Source organism: Pleurodeles waltl, chromosome 11 (genome assembly GCF_031143425.1).
Source record: "Pleurodeles waltl isolate 20211129_DDA chromosome 11, aPleWal1.hap1.20221129, whole genome shotgun sequence".
Lineage (NCBI taxonomy): Eukaryota > Metazoa > Chordata > Amphibia > Caudata > Salamandridae > Pleurodeles > Pleurodeles waltl.
Window position 1 is genome coordinate 177815656 of NC_090450.1, and position 20269 is coordinate 177835924.

Here is a 20269-nt window from a genome sequence, read left to right on the forward strand (position 1 = left end):
TTAAGAGGGGAGGAAGGGAGTCCCGAAGAATTTGCCTCTCGGGTTGGAGGCCCAAACTTAGTGGAAACGCCTTTTGAGGGCTCATGAGGGTGAGCTGCACGTTTCCTTCCTCTCAAAGGAGGGTTAACCTTGGATTTCTGAAGCATCTTTGATATAGAAGCTTCTACATTTTTAGATATATCCAGCATAGACACAGAAACAGCATGTTGGACCGAATCCTTAATTAAGGATTTTAAATTGTCCTTTATGGACTGAGTTTGCTCATTCTCAGACATAATGGGAATTAGAATGGAAGAAAAAAATGTAATGGTTAAGGAGAAATATTTAAATGTCTAAAAAGATGAAAAACTGTGAAATGAGGGAATAATCTGGCAGAAAAAGGGTTCATTCCTTCGTTGTAGAAGAGGGGGGAGTGTCCGGTTATGAAAGGGCTGGCCGGGAATGTGGTATGGGCGGGGAGAGGGCATTACGAGGCACGGAGTCCTGAGGAAAGCCCTCACCAGTCGAGGAAGACTGGGGGAGACTCCTTCGTTACAGTTGTGAAGTTGCCGGACAACCCCAGCGCAGTAGAATATACGCGGAACAAACAACGCGAGGTAGGAATACCTGAGGGGACCGAAAACAAAATTTTTTAGAAACGTTCTAAATGGGCTGTATGCGCAAACGAGCGCATGAAAGGACTCGTGAGCGTGCATACAATCAGGCAAAGCGTGAAAATAAGCGCGAGTGAAATACCAAGAATATAAGCACAAATATATATTTATAATGTATAAATAAACTATAATAATGTATATATAAAACGGCAAGCAGGGTACTTATCTTGACTGCTAGCAGCAAAAAAAGAGGACTTGGTGTTCTCAGTCAAGATGGTTATGAGGGGGCTCGTTATGTGATTGGTTAGCCCCATTGTGATGTGTTTTTGTAGTTTTTTCCCCAGGGTTTCTGGGATTAGTAGTTCTTGGCTGCTATTCAATAAAGGGAGAAAAGTAAAGCATAATATGAGCCTCTGGTCTTGTAATAAAAATCAATAACCTTCCATCTCAAAAAGAGATCCCGATTTACTGGCTGAACTGCAGTTTGAAAATTGAAAATTTGGGATAAATCACAGCATCTCTGCTTTACCAAAACTGTGTGAAGCTAGGCAAATACTTCATTTCACCGAACCTCCTTTTTGTTTATTATCCCATATCAGAGCCCCTTCCAGTAGCTGTGTTCAAGCTGTACAATGTACAAAAATCTCTCGTGATCGATTTAATACCCATAATGTTCCTCCAGCTATAAGACCCTACTCCATATATAGGGTATGTATAGCAAATGACTTGCCTCTTACTTCACTCAATATCCTTGTTATCAGGGCTGCGGCAGGAATGTTACTGATACATGTTTAGAAACTCTATCTTTTAATACTTTTATCTGATGTACTAAGATGAACCGTTAGAGTGTTAAAGAAACTTCGTCGTATTCTACCACGATGTTTGTGGCATGATTTACAAGCCCATGGTTCAGCTCGTGTACGGACTCTTCGAGCAAGAGGTGACATTTAGCTCGACTCTGCTTTAATCTGCTTTCTCGCCCACCTCTAGTTGGGACCCAAGCCCAGCAGCAATCCCATACTGCTTGTCTTCGTCTCAGTCATAAAACAGTAGAAAAGAACAGAAAGGGTAGTATGTGACCTAAAAGTTTACAAACCCCAAGTGGCTGTGGTCGTCTACCAGAACGCTCAATAGTCTATATTCTCCTGTCCGGAGATGGGAACACCTGCAAACTCCCATGATTTCTTGCCTTCTAGCAGCATACGCCAATCCTCTCCTGACATTATTTTAAAGGGACTACTGTTATAGGACAGGCGAGGTTCATGCGACAAATCACGCGCCGCCTTGAGCGGATTTAAGCGAGACATAAAAAGCAAGCCAAATTGTAGTTTGCAAAAATCATCTTCGCCAAATCTACTAAAAGTGACATTTTGCTTGCGTGCTGTATTCACGCACTAGCACGAATGTTGATTTTTTCAGTTCCTTCCAGACGTTTTCAAAGTGCATATTTTGCTGTTTTGTTCCTACATGCTATAACAAAGCTCCCCGTGGTTTGTTTGCTATCTGCGGGGGTTGGTATTTTTTAGACACGCCCTGCCATGAGTCAGACGTTGGCCAAAGTCCAACGTTTCCTAGCAGTGGGCCGAGCATTTAGGGGAAGTGTTTCTAACTAGTTAAAATCGCTGCTACAGTGACTTCCAGAAGTGCAGCAAAAGTGGCAGGTTAGATGTGCCTAGGAGCAGAAGTGAAAGTCACAAGGCGCCCTGCTTGAATCTTGCAGGAGGAAGCATTATAGGAACACACGAGGGAGCAGTGATCGGTGCAACAGCAAATCCGACACCGGAATTACAAAAAGATCGACGTTTGCGCAGAAGGTGAGCTGCTTCCAGATGGAAGCATACAAGATGTGCACAGTCCAAGAGTGTGGTGGCTGTGGAGATGGGTATTTTCTTCTGTTTGCTCTCGTCATTTTTTTCTTTTTTTTTTTATCGAAGCTGGTTATGTATGTTCCTGGATTTAAAGGTGCATTGCCGTTTTTCCAAAAGGGTGCGGCATCAAGAGTCATGCGCTTATCACTGAAGTGTGTCATTCTGCGCTTCCCGGAGGCGCGTCCCTGCCTATCCCGTTTCATGCCGTTAATTTTACACCAGCGTCTACGCACGAAACCAGTTAGATCTTAACCTTGTTTTTGTGCGAAACATATTTAACATATCATTTAGCCTACTTAACCCATTCGCTGCTAGCGTACTTCCATGGCACTGGGGTGAATACAATCAACATACAACAATTGTCACATGGGACTTATGTAATTACTGATCAAATATTGCAAAATGAACAGGTTGTGAATAAATGAATCAATAGTGCAGATGACCCATGCTCACTTAAACATACAAAACACATATGTACACATATTACAATTGCACCTTAAACATTTCCCAATGACATTGCCCGAGTGGTAAGTCTATATGGTAGGCTGTATGTCAAAACTACTCCCTTCACTCATAAGTCAACTTAAACCATGTGGGAGAATATTGTTAATGTTTCAACCCGGACTAACTCAAGGGGGTCTCCTCAGGACGCCGTCGTCCACCTCACACACATATTGTCGAGTCAAAGAATGACCCCAAAGGTCAAACCTAGGTGCCCCAAAGGAAAATGGATGTCTCCAGCCTGAAGATACTTCCTAGTATTTGCATTAGTGCCAAATTTGCTGTAAGTCGACTGCTGGAGGGCTAGAGGTCTGTAAACAGGAGGCAGGCAGGCCCAAGGATTGAAAACCTATGTCCCAGGGGAACTCATCCTCCTCCCTCCAAGTTTTCCTCAAGGGCTTAAAGACAATTTGGATTAGAAGCCCCGATTAAAATAAGTCCCATGTGACTATTGTTATATTTAGATAATATAATAATAGCATAGAAACACATCTGTTTTGGAAACTACTTGTATGAGAGTGCTGATGTGATATGCAAGGAGATCATTAGTCATTTCTCTTAGTATTACATGAAATATTATGTGTTCATCTGTAGAGAATGGAGTACCACAAAACACACAACAGTGCTTGGAGCCTCCCTGTTTTATACTACAAACTGTAATCATTTAATAGTTTCCCTACTGCATACTGCAAGGAGAAATGTATTGCTAAATCATTAAGAGGAACAAAAGGATTTACGTAAAACAATGGCGGTGTCCACATGTAATAATTGATGTAGAGTTGACCATATATTGAATATAAACGATATTATTGTCCCAATTTATTCTTTACTGTTAATACATTTTGATTTAAGATCTCCTGCAAGGTTCTGTTTCTCATGTGAATTACAGAGGTAAAGGTTTTATTCAGACACCTAATTTTCCATGTATTCACAATAATTAAAGATCACAACAAATCGTTTAAAAAACTTTGTTCTTTAGTTTCTTTTATTTCATCATAAGAGTGCATATAGCACCGCTGAATTTATTAAGTTAACAAAATCTAACGTGAAATATGCCAGTGCCAGTGAAAGCTGCAGAACGTAAACCGTGCTTATGATTCCACTGTTTGCCTGCAGTTCTTGGAGTTGCAAGTGGTGATTTTTGAAAGTGGTGAATTGTAATTTTTGTTCCCGAATTGTAGAGATTAAAGTGAGTGGGCCTGGCATCTTCTATGTCTACCCTGATGAACATTTTGAAAAAATGGGACCAATAGTGCATTTTAAAGAAGGTTTTTCACATACATTTGCTAAAAAGCCAGAGGCTCTGCTCTCATTAAATATTCAAGTCTTTCATGATGTGCCAGGCCAATTTAGCCTGATGCTCCCAAGAGTTCACGCTATTATTTCCAAAATGTGCTTGAGATGCTCCCATACGACAAAAAGTACCTCCATTGTGTCTGATACAGCATTATGTCATGGGTACTTCACATATGTCATCTGACCCTTAAGTCTAAAAATTACATACAGTATGCCACTGCCAGAATGTTGCCATTAGTGCCACCCATAAACCGTGGGTGATCCATATGTTTAAAAACCTCTAGTATGTCAGGGACAGCACTTTGTCATAATTGCCCATTCCTATATACCATGGTTGTTCTCCTTTATGCCAAAAATGACTTTCAATGGGCCAACATTTTGACAAGAGTGGTCCCAAAGCCAAGAATTAAATTCAGTACTACGGCACTTGTCCCCTATGCCACAAGCTGCATCTAGTATTCCAATGCCAGGATTTTGTCATAGGTTTCTCCATATGCTAAGTATAACATCTAGTGTGCGCTCGTTTGCTAGCATTTTCTCGCAGATGCTTGTCACACAAAGAACTACCTCCGGAATGGCAGGGCCAGAATTGTGCCATGGGTGTCTGCTTAAGTCAACACTTACCTTCAGTCCAGGGTCAAGGACACACTCAGAAGCATAACACTACGTTCTCACTCATGCTCACATACATTCTTATTCATTTTCACTAACTTGCACTCATTTATTCCTACTCACATTTGTGCTTGCTCACTGCCACTTACTCTCACTCATTCTTGTTCACACTCATACTTATCCATTCTCACCCACATATTCTCACTTTTTTGCAGTCACTCTTTTTCTCACATTCTCACTTACTGACTCACGCATGCTTGCTGACAGTTATGGGCACATTTACTAAAAAAAAAAATAGCAAGATGCAGCACAGCAACCAAAGAGGGAAGAGAGCATTGTAGAGCCATATGTACTAAAATATGGCACTGGTGCTCTCTTCTCCAGCACTGGTGCACAAACTGGCTCCCTGGCATCATGCACACATACTGTTGCAACATGGTGCAGAAGTATGTGCATGATGTCTAAGTTTTGTACTTGACAGTTACACTTTCTGTACAAAGTACACAATACTGTGCCTAGACAGACTTCAACCCATTGGATGTGCACTGTATAGTGCAGCACACATGGAGGGTGTCAAAGGTTAGAACAAATTAAAACATTTCTCCAACTTAACAACTGCCTCAAGAAGGTGTTATTTTTGGTGCAGTGCCCTGTCTAACATTTTTAGTAGACAGGACTTTGTTTCAAAAACACCAAATTGTAGAGTGAGAACACCCATATAGCTCCCAGGTCATACTCACATGGTGCAAAGTAGTGAAAAGCAGCACAAATGATTATTTGTGCTTCTTTGAGGCTATTTTCCAATGTAATAATAGTTTTGCAGTGAAAGCAAATAGTTTATCATGACTTTGCACCAGTTTGGGTCATTTTGTGTGACTTTGCAGTGGTACGAAGTCTTGACAAACTCTTTCAGAACCGTCACACAGGAACAGATAATTGAGGTTCAGAAGAACGCTTGCAGCCCTGGTCCCTGGTGCTAATGAACCTGCTGCATCATTGGCAGGCAGTACCCTGTCCCCACTCCCACAGTACACACGCTCAACTGCAGCATGCCTCAGACACAAACGAGTGTTGCCAAAGGGCCATTTACTTCTGACATTAATATTTTAATATCCGCAAACAGAGAAAATCACATAAAGCCTGCATTTTTTCCCTTTTCAGTACCTACTTTAAAAAGTATTTAAAATAAGTATAAAAATAATGTACTTTAAAATGTGTTTAAGAGGTTCCCTAATGATCCCAGACTACGGTTGCTATCTGGCATCTTTTCTCATGGCACCATTAATATTTTAATGTCCCAGCCGGTGAAAAAATAACCAAAATCACCAAATGGCAGTATTTTTAGCCCTTACCTGTACATATATCAAACTGCAGATATAAATAGAAAACACTTTCAAATGTGTTCTAGAGCGGCAAAGATTCCTGACTAATAAATAAAGACAGAAAAATCATGTTACAAATGAATACATTCGATTTTATTCATAGTTCTGTTTAGAATCATGACCAGGTCTTTGCACACTCTTAAAACTACAGAAAATGGAGGTTATCTTTCTTTTGGAAATGTGGCAACCCTACCTATTAATGATAATTAAGTGAAAAATAAAACACATGGCTTGCTGTCTGTACAGAGGAATCATTTCACAGGTGCGTTCTCCATGGCCACTTCTGTCAACGGGGAGGGCCAAAGGTCATGTTTGGTTGGGCCTGGCCCACCTGCTAGAACCAGACTTGCCACATAAGCTATCCACGCCAAATTTGTGTCATTTTTTCCAACATCCCGGGGATTCTACAGGTATCCAGAGTTTGTGGATTCACTAAAGGGGACAAAGAAATTATCCAAAATACACCTACATTTTTTTTTTGAAAAATGGGAAAAAGGTGCTGCAGAAGACAGTGTCTGGCTTTTTCCCTGTAAATGGCATCAACAAAGGGGTTTAGGTGCTAAATTCACCACCTGCCCAGCTTTCGGGAGCAGGCTGACTAGAATCAGAAAACCAAATTTTTCAACATAGTTTTGGAATTTTACTGGGACATGCCCCATTTTTTTAGGTTGAGCCTAGGCAGTGCATGCGATCTAGCTTAGTGACCTGTTGTAGTTGGTTTGTGCAGTTCAGCTCCACTCATTGTATACCATTGCTTTTCATTTGCCTATGTCAGTGTCCTTTAAAAGATCTTGCTTACTAGTAGTCAGTCCTCCCTCTTTGTCCCTCCTTTTTTTCTTTTGTTCCTCCCAGGGAGCAGGGACTAACTACTGTACATTTCCACTTTGGCTCTTTATATCTTGCTTTGAGGGACTACTTCATCATTTCTTTGTTGCTTCTGTTACACTGTGGGTACTTCAGGCCGTATCTGCTTGTTTTTTTTTCCTGAGGAGGTAGCATGTGTACTGTTGCAGTCACTGCACCCGTTTTCACTATTCCTCCCTCCCATCTCCTCCTCCCATATGCTGCACTCCCCATCTCCCCAGTGCCTTTCCAAAGCAGCGTTTTCCTTAATCAAGCTGCGCCCTTCATGGCAAAGCGCCTCATGTTTATACATGGTGGCCGCGCTCCTTTCTTTTATCAGCACAGCGCCTGCTTAATGCCCACTGCGCTTCATGGAGCAGTAAAGCGAGTGCCGTGTTGATAAAAGAAAGGTTTGTGTCTGTTTCCTCTGACCTCAAAATGGCTGGTCAGCTACAAAACATGGCTGTTAAGTGCAGCGCCCCTCTGTGCCGTCCCCAACCCCCTCACGACGCAATCGGTATTTACCATTATCTGGGATCTTTGTTCAATAGTTATCTGCAGAGCTCTCCTGCTCAACGTCTGTCTTGAAATATTAATCATGGTAACATCGAGGGATTGCACTCATGAAGGAAGAACAGTAAATGCATAACTCGGTCAAATAATCTACAGTTATACCTGTAGCTTTTGATGTGCTTTGCTTATGGTTTGGAACCTTAGTCTTTACCAGTTGTCAGCGAAACAGATGCTATTTAGAAGTTTGGGCCGAGGACTGAAGTACGTCCAGCTTCTTGTATTTGAAACTTTGGAAGCAACTCTGAAAGAGCTTAGTTGTGTATGTTAGCTCAGATAAATAAGTCAACTTCTCTGCTGCTTCACGACTGTATGTTTAATTTGGTTGCAGAGATATTTTTACCATTTATCTGTGAATGCATTTGTGTCTGAGTTACTGGACAGTGTTTCCCTTAACCAGGCTGCTTCCTTCATGGCCCGCTGTGCTTCGTGTTTCATGAAGCCGCGAAGCGGTGACAGCGTATTGATAAAAGAAAGGCGCGCACCCGCTTCCTCCAACCTCAAAACAGCGGTTCAGCTTCAAAAAGGGCTGTTCGGCTTTGGCCCCCATCTGTGCCGTTCCTGCACCCAACTCCTCCCACCACCCCCAAACAGCTTCACGACGCAACCAGTATTTACCAATTTCCAGGCTTCTTTGTTCCATATTTATCTGCAGAGGGCTCCCGCTGACCGGCTGCCATGAAAAATTAATGAAGGCGCTATTGAGTGATTGCAATGAATTCCACTTATGAAAGCAGTTTTTTTTTAAAGTACGGTAAATGCTAGCGCTTACTAAATGTGCAACTCTGTCAACTAATCTACTGATACCAGTAGAGTCGCAGTGAATGTCATTTTGATGTGCTTTGCTTACGGTTTGAAAACGTAGACTTTGCCAGTTTGTAATGCGTCTCGCTTGCTGTATTTGACATTTTTGTTACAACTCTGAAAGAGCTTACTTGTGTATTTTAGGTCCGATAAAAAGTCAACTTCTCTGCTGGTTCACAATTGTATGTTCAATTTGGCTGCAGATGTATCTTAGTACTTGTATATGACTGCATTTGTGTCTGAGGTACTGCGCTTTTAAGACTACAGGGCATTTACTATATGAGCCGCGTGACCTTTGGTTGGGCTTCTTTTCAGCTGTGAGTTTTGGTGCAGTACCATGAATGATTATGTTGGTAAACTTCAGTTTTTTCTTGCACTGTCCATGGCGTACTCGTGTGAGCAATACCCCTACATTCTGGTACTTGTGATACCCTTCCTCTGCCAGACTGCTCTGCCCAGTGGCAGATGTGACTGTAACATGAGCCCTGTGCTCAGACTTGGTAGAGTCACATCATGTCCTGCTTTCTATCAAATTAAATTACAGCAATATAATAGTTGAAGATATGCATGCTGGACAGTGAAGTTACTTTACTGCATCAAGAGGGAATTCACACCTTCTCCTGATTATTTGTAAAAAGGTCTGAGATGAAATTTAATAATAAGATGTAAACTTTTAAAGAGTTCCATGGTTGTATTTATTTGATTGGACCTGTTTTGTTTATGGTAGGTGCCTGGTGAGAAAAGATTTTCTAGGTGAGCTGTTTTTGCATCATGTAAAGTAGATCACTCTGCTCCAAAGTGCATGGGAAAGAAGAACATATGATTGCTCTTCCTGGTAACTTACCATGAGTAGTCATTGTAGGAAACAACATTCAAAGGTATGTGACTGACATACCACATATTTCCACTACACAACATCACACCATGCTACACAATAAACAATTCCAATCCATCACATCTTTCCCTTGCGCTTCCAACAACCCTGTCAACGCTCCCCAATACACCCACTGCCCCTCTCATCTCTCCCTCACACTGCCAATATCCACTCTCATCTCCAAATCCCACTGCCCCCTCTCATCCCACCCTCACAGTTACTGTCTCCTCTCTATACTGCCTGCTCACACATACCAAGCACAGTGTCTTTCCCATGCCTTTTCAAGGTTTCCACCCCTCAACCCATACTCTCCTCCACTTCTTAGAGTGTCTTCTGCGTACATAGGTCCTCCCTCTTTTTGCGTCTGTGCCAAGCTCTCCCCTTCTTTCTCTCTTTCTTACACACTCTTTTTGCTCCTCTGTCTTGAGTTCATTCACCACTTCCTGCACAAACTATTATCCTTCTTTATCCTCCTTTCTATCTTTTCTGTGCAACTCGCAACACATCTGTTCACCATGCCACATAATTCCACTTCACAAATATACTCCACACCACACAATTCTACTCCACATCACATAATCCACTGCAATGCAAACCAAAACACGTAGGCAAAAGACATTGGCCATCAGTACAACATTGGCGGCAAAAGCCGTTTACCGCTGTGCAGAAGACCGCCAACACACCGCCGCAGCAGCGGAATTCCGCCACGGTCATTATGACCCACTGCTCGGAATCTGCCAAAATTCAGACACCCACACAAGTCTGCCACACCAAAGGTCAGTGATAAACTGGTGAAAACAAAACCTCCACCGTCACGCCAACAGAAATACGCCTACACTATCACGACACACGAATCCACGCGGCGGTCTTTCAACCGCGGTATTCCATTGCCGGTACACATCGCTGCGCTCAAAATACACACACATTTACAAAACAGTACCACATTGGACGATCCCAAATATACACACCTGATACACATACACACACCACTCCCACACATCCAATACAATATAAAACGCACACCCACATCACCCACAAACCCCTATGACAAAATTACAGAGAAAAGGCCAGAGAGAGACACTACAAACAACTACCAAGCATCCACAGGCACAGTATACCATCTCCCGTCATAACTTCCACGCACCTCACACAACACACCACTAAATATCACCCCACTTATCACTACACACACCACCCCACACATCACCCACACCACCCCATGGCACAGCAAAGACACCCCAAGTTCTCTGAGGAGGAGCTCAGGGTCATGGTGGAGGAAATCATCCGGGTAGAGCCACAGCTATTCGGATCACAGGTGCAGCACACCTCCATAGCCAGGAAGATGGAGCTATGGCGCAGAATAGTGGACAGGGTCAACGCAGTGGGACAGCACCCAAGAAATAGGGATGACATCAGGAAGAGGTGGAACGACCTACAGGGGAAGGTGCGTTCCGTGGTCTCCAGACACCACCTTTCGGTACAGAGGACTGGCGGCGGACCCCCACCTCCTCCCCCAACTAACAACATGGGAGGAGCAAGTCTTGGCGATTCTGCATCCTGAGGGCCTCGCAGGAGTAGATGGAGGAATGGACTCTGGTAAGTCAAATCTATTACATCCCCCACCCTACTTGCATGCTATCACATACCCCCACCCTCACCCCCGTCACTCCAACTCCTCACAAATGTCCCAACATCACAAACCACACATCCTAACACCAAGCCCTGCATGCAACACCAAAGCATGGACACCCATCACCAAAGCATGGCCACTGCACATACCCATACACCCCCCCTAAACCACCATCACACAAGGACCCACACAGGAATGCAAGCACTGGGGTACACAGTCACCCACCCGTTGCACACCATGGCACACACAGATGTAATAAACATCCTTTTATACCCCTGCAGGACCCCTACCCAACGTCACCGGACAGGAGGGTCCACACATGTCCACACCACCAACAGAAGAAGCCCACAGTGATGAAAGCAGCACTGTCCAACTGGATCTAGAGGACCAGATCGGCCCATCTGGGACCTCTGGACAGTTGGTTCCCCTGACACAGTCACAGGCCACCACAGAGCTTCCCCCCTCTGGAAACACCAGCACAGCACCCACCCAGCGGGCCCATACCTCTGTCCCCAGGACACGTCAATCAGCAGAGTGTCCACCACTACAGGGAACCCAGGATAACCCACCACCCCAACAACAATAGGGACCTGGGGGCAGTGGCAGTGGGCACACGGTCCAGGGGACGGAGGCCCACAAACACAGGGGAACTGGGAGGGCTGCTGTGCGACAGGGGGAGGACTTGCCAAGGGAACCCACTCTCCACGAGGCCCTCTCCAACATTGTGGGAGCCTACCACCATTCCCAGGAGACGATGGCAACGGTACTGGACAAGTTTCAGGAGACTCAGCGCCTGCAGGAGGAACAGTATTTGGGCTTCAGGGCGGAACTCAGATCCATCAATTCCACCCTGGGCACCATCGTAGGGGTCCTGAAGGAAGTCCTCAACACCAGGAGGGACACTGTGGCACAACAAGGGGCCCCTGACACTAGCCTGGATGATGAACTGCCCACCACCTCCGCCGGCGCTAGTGGACAGGAGGCACCGCCACAGGACCACCACACCAGCACCCCACCCCCTGCAGATGGAGAACCACCCCGCAAATGGTCCCCGAGATCCAGGACAAAGACAGAGAACGATGCCAAGACCCCCGCCAAGAAATGAGACTACCCTGAATGTCACCCTTCTGTCCCACCTTGTCACCCTGTCCATCCTCAAACTGCCCCAGCTCCACTTCCTATGCCCATTTGGGCAATGCACCTGTGAGACTAATAGACTGGACTCTGCCATGGACATTCCTCCACCATCACCCCTCACCATTTTACAACCCCCTCCAATATTGAGCACTGAAATAAACACCCTTAAAGCACAAAACAATCCAGAGTCTGTCTGTGATTTTGAAATAGTGTATTAGCAATTAGTGACAAAATGCTCTTTCAATTGTAATGTAAACATACCTATGTCACATCACACAGCTCTAGTCAATGAGGAAACAAAGCAGATGTCATACAGTGGGACCCACATTTGTGAAATCGTAAGGGAAAGTGACAACTCAGTGACCATACACTGGGTGAAAACGACAGACAGTAGAGAGGTAGTCGTGTTAAAGTACATGTAGTAGGCAGGTTTGTATTCTTACCTGTGTCTCACTGGAAGTATTGCAGGATCACAGAGTTCCTGTTGTTGATGTCCTCTTCTGCTGCTTCCTCGTCTTCACTGTCCACAGGCTCCACAGCTGCCACAACACCGCCATCCGGACCATCCTTGTGCAGAAAAGGCACCTGTCGTCGCAAAGCTAAGTTGTGAAGCAAACAGCAGGCCACGATGATCTGGCACACCTTCTTTGGTTAGTAGAATAGGGATCCACCTGTCATATGGAGGCATCTGAACCTGGCCTTCAGGAGGCAGAAGGTCCGCTCTGTAATCCTCTGAGTCCGCCCATGGGCCTCATTGTAGCATTCCTCTGCCCTTGTCCTGGGATTCCTCACTGGGGTCAGTAGCCATGACAGGTTGGGGTAACTAGAGTCCCCCTGCAAATGGCGAGGGCAACTGTTAGACACACACTAAACTGTGGGAATATCCCCAGACAACCATTCCCACTGACTTGCTTTCAGGTGCTCACCTAATAGCCACACACGGTGCCTCTGGAGTTGACCCATCACATAAGGGAAGCTGCTTTTCCACAGGATGTATGCGTCATGCACTGAGCCAGGAAATTTGGCATTCATATGGGAGATGTATGGTCTGCCAAACACACCATCTGCACATTCATGGAATGATAACAGTTTTTGAACACCTGTTCACTCCTGAGGGGGGGGTACCAAAACCACATGTGTTCCATCAGTGGCACCTATGATGTTGGGGGATATGTCCCAGGGCATAGAAATCACCTTTCACTGTAGGCAAATCCTGAGGGAAAACGATGTCGCTCCGCATGTGTTTCAGCAGGGCAGACAACACTCCTGACAACACGTTTGAAACATAGGCTGGGACATCACTGATGCTATGGCCACTGTTGTTTGAAAAGACCCACTTGCAAGGAAATGGAGTACTGACAGTACCTGCACTAGAGGGGAGATTCCTGTGGGATGGCGGATAGCTGACATCAGGTCTGGCTCCAGCTCGGCACACAGTTCCAGGATTGTCGCACGATCAAGCCTGTAGGTGATGATCACATGTCTTTCCTCCATTGTCGACAAGTCCACCAGCAGTCTGTACACCGGAGGATGCTGCCATCTCCTCACATGTCCCAGCGGATGGTGCATATGAAGGACAACAGCGAGCACAGAGTCAACCAACTCAGAGGTACGTACCCACAGCTTACACAGAACAAGAATCATATTCCGAAATTTGGCCTGTATGAGTGTTGAGGCAAGGCCTAGGTATGTGTGACGCAGTTAAAAATTAAGCCATGTGGACCCCTGAAATGGCAGCTGCCTGACCTGTAAAGTGGGACCATGGGTAACTGCGCTGGCGTTGTACAACGTCACGGTAGGCGGTCGAAGACCGCGGTGCAATTTTGCATTGGTTAACATTGGACCCTATGGGTCGCAGGAGCCAATGACGATGTACGCCGGCGGTGACGGTACGCACCGCCGCGGACTTGACTGCCATTTTCTATCTGTTCAATCACTTGATACCTGATCTTCGACAGGAGAGGACCTACACTGCAAGTGCTGCTGTGACCTCAGTCTGGAAGAGACAATGGCTTGTGCGTCGGAGGAGTTGGAGAAACTCGTGGATGGGGTCCTCCCCCAGTACATGCTACTCTACGGTCCTCCAGACAAACATGTAAGTACACTGGGAGCATGCTATATGGGCTATGCCTGTGTGGAGTGGGGTGGATGAAAGATGAGGGGAGGAGATTGAGGCGTGCATGAACCAATGGTGAGTGCATGTGCCACATGGCAAGGGTAGGGATGGGGGCCAGTGACTGTGACGGTGCAGTTGGTAATAACTTTCCTTTTTCCCCTGTACAATTCATGTAGGTCAGCACCCACCAGAAGAAGGATATTTGGCGAACCATCGCCAAGGACGTCCGGACCCTGGGGGTCTATCACAGACGGAGCACCCACTGCCGTAAGAGATGGGAGGACATTCGCCGCTGGAGCAAGAAGACGGCTGAGGCCCAGCTGGGGATGGCTTCCCAACGTGGGAGGGGTGCCGGTCGCACCATGACACCCATGATGTTCAGGATCCTGCCGGTGGCGTACCCGGAGTTGGATGGGCGCTTGAGGGCATCACAGCAGCCACTCTCATTCTGCTGATGTGTGCAGTGGAGGTGTCTGGGTGGGGGAGGTGGGCTGTGGGTTTCCCTAGGCCAGGGCGAGTGTGCTAGTTAGGTCCCCTTGTTCTGGCAGACCCTGTGGCACCCCACCCCACCTGTGTACAGTGCCAAGTACACCTAGTCAGGCTCCTGTGACATCCATGGTTGCAGGTGTCGGCCATAGCCTTGTAGGCCATGTCCCAGGGATTAAACAGTGGAGCCCAAGTGTTCGGCGTAGTGCAGGGGGCTTCTGTGTCTGTCATGTCCGCCAACTGTAGCGGTAATGCATGCAGTCAACATGTCTTTCTTCTGTCGGTCCCCCCTTTTTGTGGTCTCCCTGTTCTGTGTGCATTAGCATCATCAGGCGGAGGAGCAGTGGCACCAGAGCAGAAGGGAGCTGCATCCCACATGGCCCTGGAGGGCGAGACTATGGACTCGGAATTGACCAGTGGGACGGAGGGCGAGGGGAGCTCCATGGCGGGGACAGAAGCTGACACCAGTGATACGAACTCGTCCTCTGATGGGATCTCCCTTGTGGTGGCGGCCATATCTCTGCCCCCGCATCTACAGGTACAGCCGCCACCCCCCCTACCAGCACCGCCCTCCCAGCAGCCCCTCAGCCTTTGCCCTGTGCCCGGTCACCCAGGAGGGTGGGCATCACCTTCGCCCCAGGCACCTCAGCCCCTGCCCCAGTCACCCCTGCTGCCCTCAGTAAGGAGGCCATTGACCTCCTCATGTCCCTCACTGTTGGGCAGTCTACCATTTTGAATGCCATCCAGGGTGTAGAAAGGCAGTTACAACAAACAAAGGCATTCCTGGAGGGCATTCATTCTGGTCAGGCGGCCCTTCAGTGAGCTTTTCAGACTCTGGCCTCAGCACTGATGGCAGCTATTGTCCCTGTCTCTAGCCTCCCCCGTCCAACTTCCTCCACCCAGACCCAATCCCCTCTACCTCAGCCTATCCCAAGCACACCTTCAGACCAGCATGCACACATGTCAACACACAAGGGAAGCTCAGGCAGATATAAGCATCACACATCCCACAGGCACTCACGCAAGCATCACACACATGCAGACACACCAACATCCACTGCCTCCACTGTGTCCCCCTCCTCATCGTCTCCCTCCTTCCTCCCAGTCTCGTCTACACTCACACCTGCATGCACTACATCTACAGCCACTACTTTAATCACCAGCACACACACCACCACACCCCGCTCACGTGCACTCACCATCCCCACTACCATTCACACGTCCCCTGTGCCTCTCCCAGTCTACAGTGCATGCACCTTCACCCAAAGTCACCAAACGAACACCTCCTACAACCACAACCTCTTCCTCCACTCCCAAACCCCCTCCAGCTACCAGTCCCTGTGTTCCCAGGAAACTTTTCATGTCCACCCTTGACCTCTTTACCTTACCTCCCACACCCCGTCAGTCTCCTAGGGCCCGACTCTCCAGGTCCCAACCTAGCACCTCAGCCACAACATCTCCGGGACCAGTGGTGCCTGTAGTCACCGGAAATCTGGAGTGCACCAGGCAGCAGGGCAGCCAGTGTGGCACGGAGCCACAGCACGGACAGTCCCCCACCTGTCAAACATCAAAAGTTGGCCAGTGCCCGTCAGGAGAGGGGGAAGACTCCAGCCACCAAATCCGCTCCCAGGGGTACATGTGGTAGTGTGGAGTCAGCTGCGACACCTTCCAAGGTGGGGAAGGGGCACAAGAAACCCAGCAAGTCTGGGAAGAGCAGCATGGCGGAGAAGACCGCCATCATCCCCGCTTCCCAGGAGGCCACCGCCAGAACCAGCCCTGCTGCCCAGGAGGCCACCGTCATCATCCCCGCTGGCCAGGAGGCCACCGTCATCATCCCCGCTGGCCAGGAGGCCACCGCCATCATCCCCGCTGGCCAGGAGGCCACCGCCAGCACCATCCCAGCTGGCCAGGACAGGACCGCCAGCACCAGCCCAGCTGGCCAGGACAGGACCGCCAGCACCAGCCCAGCTGCCCTGCCACCGCCAGCACCAGCCCAGCTGCCCTGCCACCGCCAGCACCAGCCCTGCTGCCCAGGAGGCCACTGCCAGCACCAGCCCAGCTGCCAGGACAGGACCGCCAGCACCAGCCCAGCTGCCCAGGACAGGACCGCCAGAACCAGCCCAGCTGCCCAGGACAGGACCGCCAGAACCAGCCCAGCTGCCCTGGACAGGACCACCAGCAGCTGAGTCACTGCCAAGGACACTGGCGCCACAAGCACCGCTGAACAGGACAGTGCCACCACAAGCACCGTTGAATAGGACACCGCCGCCCCATGAGCGCCAAGGGCACTGACGCTACTGAGTTTGCTACGAGCAGGATGAAGCACTCTGGGCACAAAGCCCCCTCCAGAACCAGTGGAGATTGACATCCACTACCTCAGTCCTTGGCAGGATGAAGCACTCTGGGCACAATGCCCCCTCCAGAACCAGTGGAGATTTACATCCACTACCTCTGTCCTTGGCAGGATGAAGCACTCTGGGCACAAAGCCCCCTCCAGAACCAGTGGAGATTTACATCCACTACCTCAGTCCTTGGCAGGAAGAAGCACTCTGGGCACAAAGCCCCCTCCAGAACCAGTGGAAACTGTTATCCACTTGAGAGACTGTGGCTTTGCACTCCCCAGGATTGAACAGTGGGCAACCCACCCACTGTAGAGACTTGAGAGACTGTGGCTTTGCACTCCCCAGGATGGAACAGTGGGCAACCCACCCACTGTAGAGACTTGGGAGACTGTGGCTTTGCACTCCCCAGGATTGAACAGTGGGCATGTGGCCCCCTTGTGGATTTGGTGTTGTGCGCTGAACCGGCTGAGGAGCCCCCCCTTTCCCTTCCCCCTGAGGTGCCTGTTTTATTTCTATCTGATGCCCCTGCAGTGTTCTCTCTGTCATGTTTGGGGATTGAGAGTGGGCCTCGCCCATGCCGTGTGGGCCCAGTGTTCCACAGACTTCAATGGAGCACTACCTGGACTACTATTCTTGGTGTATATATTTGTTAATAGTGTATATATATTTCTTCATACTGGATTTTAATATATTACAATGGTTACACTCATTTCCTTTTGTCTTTGCATTCTTCTGGGGGGCTTGGAGGGGGCGTAACTGTAATGTATCATGCTGTATTAGTGTGTGTTGTAGTGGGTGAGGGTGGGGGTGGGGGTGTTGCATGTGTGTGTCCCTGTTTTTTCCCTCCCCCCTTCCCCTGTGTCATAGGTGCAGTACTCACTGTGGTCTTCGCCGTCGGCGTTGGTGCTCCTGGTAGGATCTGGAGCTCGGGTTCCATGGCGTCCGGATTCCTCATGGAGTGTGTAGAGGTGAGCGTTTTCCCTTCGAAGTCCTGTTTCCGCCGTGTTTTTGTTAGCGGTGAATCTGCCCCGGAAAAGGTGGCGGATTGGTAGGCTGTGATACTATGGGCGGTATATTGTCCTCCGCCTGTCTGTTGGCGGCGACCGCCATGGTGTTTGTTTGTACCGCAGTGGCGGTCGGAGTGTTAAAGTGGCTGTCTATGTTGGGGGTTTCTGCCACGGTCGTGATTCCATTTTTTTTCCCGCCGGCCTGTTGGCGGTCTTACCGCCGCTTTAACACCGACCGCCAGGGTTGTAATGACCACCATTGTCATTTACAATGCCACTAGCTCTAACTAGCAACTGTGACACCTATTGCATTGCAAATGCTTGACCTATTTTTTGTGCTTTCAATTTCTTTCCAGTTAGTGACAGAAATGGATGTGAAACCAGTGGTGGACCTGGACAGCTATACATTTCTGAAAAGTAGACAGAGTTCTGAATTCAGCAATGGGTAATTTGTGTAGATCCTTCAAGTTTTTCAGGTAGAAAATAACAGTTGAAATAAAAAAAATATTGAAATTGAGTTGATAAAACAGCCATTTTTGTTTGCGTTTTCATCTCTAACTTTTTCTAACTACGGCAGATTTCCTAAGGCAATACACCGTTATGCCCGCTGGACCATTTTGGTTGCCGGGATATATAGGGCTTGTAGGTTCCACAAGAACCCGAGGTACACAGCGCCAATAAATGAGCTGCATCTTGCAATGGGTTTTCATTGTGTACTGGTTATAAAGCAATTCATTTGATAAAATGTAAAGAGTGAAAAATAGGTATCAAGGGAACCTATGTATTTTTTAAATGAGCATAAGTTAGGGAGTTTAGAAGCAGTGGTTATGTACGTATCTCTGAATTTGTGGGTACCCATACTAGCATGTAGATTAGAGGGTATTTCTCAAAATGACTTATTTCTTACATACTGTCTTACATTTGGAAGGCGCAAATGCTGAGAAAGACAATTGGCAATAACACTTGTTCTGCTATTCTGTGTTCCCCCAAGTCTCCAGATAAAAATGGTACCTCACTTGTGTGGGTTGGCCTAGTGCCCGCGACAGGAAGCGACCCTAAACACAAAGTGGACACATCACATTTTTCCACCGAAAACCAACTTGTTTTCAGGTCGAGAGTAAGGCCTCTTGTATACTTCCTTGGGCTTAAAGCCATTTCATTTGTACGTCTTTGGGAGCAGGACTGACTACTATGTAATTACACTTTGTCATGTTTATCTGTCCTTTGGGGGACTTTTTTTTCTTGGTTTCCTGCAGGTGTTCTGCAAAGCTTCCCTTTTCACTTGCAGAACTATCTTTCTCTCAACTAACGTAACCATGTTTTTCCTGCTTATGTGTCACATGCTTTACTTAATCTGCATCTCTCTGAGTGTTTGCTTTTTCCAGGATGTTGTTACAGATTTTTTTTTTTGTTTCAGCAGGCATATTATTCTTCTCTCCCCTCCCTCATAACCTGAATGCACAGCGTAAAACTCTTCACAAAATGAGAGCCGTGCTTAATTTTTAAGCACGGCGCCCAAAAGTTTTGGGGTTGTGTTAAATTTAAGATTGCAGGGTGCAGTACCTTATGTGGCCAAAAGAGGTCCCAAGGTACACCTAGGGGGCAGCATGTGGTACTTCACCCTTTCACTGCTTTGTGCCCGTTAGAACAGTAAATGTTGCAGGTTTTATTCAGTCAGCATATTAGAAGTGTAAAAACGTTAACATAATCATGTTGTTTCTGCCTACATTTCACATGCTTTACATAATCTTGCATTCTCTGAGTGTTTGCTTTTTCCAGGATGTTGTCACTTTTTTTTTTATTCTCAGCCAGCTTATTACTCTTGTTTCCCCTACCTCATAACCTGTTTCCGATTTTCTGGTTCTCCAGCGCTTCAAGGTCATACGAATGGCAATAGCGCTATACAAATATAATCACTCCACTGCATACAGAAAACGTAAAAAAATGACTAGAGCTCTAACTTTCAAAACTGCGAGACAGATTGCATTGGAAATGCTTGTTTGCAATGTGCCTAGCTGTGGATTTTGGGATCTATCCCAGCCGGCACCTAGGGAAGTCTAGCAAACCTGATTTTTTTTTTTAATACTAGGCACCTATGAGAATCCAGGATGGGATGGCTTGGATGACTTTCACCATATTCTTTTTTTTACCCGGAATCGCTTGCAAACCTCAAAATGTTTATAACTTCTGTGATGTAAAGTTCTGGAA

The 20269-nt window shown here is 47.2% G+C and overlaps 1 protein-coding gene across 2 annotated transcripts in view; it reads left to right on the forward strand.

The window, feature by feature from the left end:
* Nucleotides 1-2145: 2145 nt before the first annotated feature.
* The window catches only part of VWA5A (von Willebrand factor A domain containing 5A), a 368835-nt gene continuing 350711 nt past the window's right edge, over nt 2146-20269 (forward strand). The window contains exon 1 of one of the 2 annotated variants that reach the window (XM_069213389.1): nt 2146-2407. The gene's annotated coding sequence lies outside the window, so the exon portion shown is untranslated. The remainder of the gene's footprint in view (nt 2408-20269) is intronic. The other variant, XM_069213388.1, reaches the window with a different exon arrangement.